This window comes from Mastomys coucha, chromosome X (assembly GCF_008632895.1).
Source record: "Mastomys coucha isolate ucsf_1 chromosome X, UCSF_Mcou_1, whole genome shotgun sequence".
NCBI lineage: Eukaryota > Metazoa > Chordata > Mammalia > Rodentia > Muridae > Mastomys > Mastomys coucha.
Window position 1 is genome coordinate 12,194,518 of NC_045030.1, and position 1,513 is coordinate 12,196,030.

Genomic DNA, 1,513 nt, shown 5'->3' on the forward strand with positions numbered 1-1,513 from the left:
GAGGACCTGGAGTTTGGTGCTAATCACCCATGTTGGGTGGGTCTCAATGTCTGAAGCTCTAGCTGTAGGGAATCTACAGCCGTCTTTTGGCATTTGCAATCATCCCTATCCTCTTTTCTCCCCCTCTCAGCTCCCTCTCTCTCACACACAAATAAAAAAAAAAAAACAAGTCTTTAAGATTAACATACAGAGTACCAGCGTTTTTTTATGTTGTTTTTCTATCTACCTTTTTGGGGACTGACCTTCTTCCCTCCATTTCCTCACCCATCCTCTATGCCCCTTGGCCTTCAAGACTCTTTTTTCTACTTGTATGTCACATGTGTTCTCTTGCCATCCTCATCCATTCCTTAAAACCCATTCTTCTTTTCCCATCAGTCCATTGCAGTTTCAGAACCTATAGCCACATTAATTCCCACAAAAGCACATATATGATCACACCATTTGGTTGTCCAACACGGAATTTTCAGCCCTGAAAGCAAACATAAAATATCATTATGCAAATGATGGCTTAGCAGTTAAGCAGGTTCAATTTAAGAATATATATACTTAACATACACATATACATACATATATATACATATACATATATACACATATATACACATATATATACATATATAATACACACATATACATATATACATATACATATATACATATATACATATATATATACACACACATATATACACACACATATATACATATACATATATGTATACACACACACACACACACATATATATGTGTGTGTGTGTGTGTGTGTGTGTGTGTGTGTGTGTGCATACAATAACAAATAGTAGGAAAAGAGTCTTGGTTTGAAGGAGAGCCAGGAAAGTTCCAAGGAAGAAATTTAATTATAATCAAAGGAAAAAATGAAGCTAGACTAGTATATTCTGAGTGAGATGATTTTTGTATCATGCATAAAAAGTTGGGTCAAGTCCTAACTGGCTAAGCATTCAAAAATCACATGTGTTTTCTGAACCTCAATACTCTCATTTGTGGAACATGGATAATGATACTTATCTTGTGGCATTGCTGTGGATGTTAAAAAATAATATCTGGGCAAAAGAGGTGTCTCAAGCAAGTGAATGTGCAGGCCTGACAACCTCAGTTTGATCCACAGAATCCACATAAAAAGCCAGATGCAGCAATGCACATCTGTAATTGTAGTACTTACTCAGGTTAAAATAGGTAGAACACTGGTCCACATGTCTGTTTTGTTGTTGTTGTTGTTGTTGTTACTAAGAGTCTGACATATCGCTTAAGGTCTGAAATGGTAAGAATTATTCTTTTTGCTCAGGATTGTTTTGGCTATACAGGGTCTTATATGTTTTCATATAAATTTTAGGACAGTATTTTTCTATTTATGTAAGGTGTGGGATGGGGAATTTGATTGGGATAACATTGAATCTATGAATGGCATTTGATAAAAATGATTATATCTGCAATATTAATGCTATTAGTCCATGAGTATTGAATACCTTTCTATTTTCTTTCTTATTTATTTATT

General features: G+C 34.7%; 1 long non-coding RNA gene across 1 annotated transcript in view; it reads right to left on the minus strand.

Moving 5' to 3' along the window:
* Positions 1-217: 217 nt before the first annotated feature.
* The window catches only part of LOC116091867, a 9,160-nt gene continuing 7,864 nt past the window's right edge, over positions 218-1,513 (minus strand). The window contains exon 3 of the long non-coding RNA XR_004119099.1: positions 218-469. This is a non-coding gene — a long non-coding RNA (uncharacterized LOC116091867). The remainder of the gene's footprint in view (positions 470-1,513) is intronic.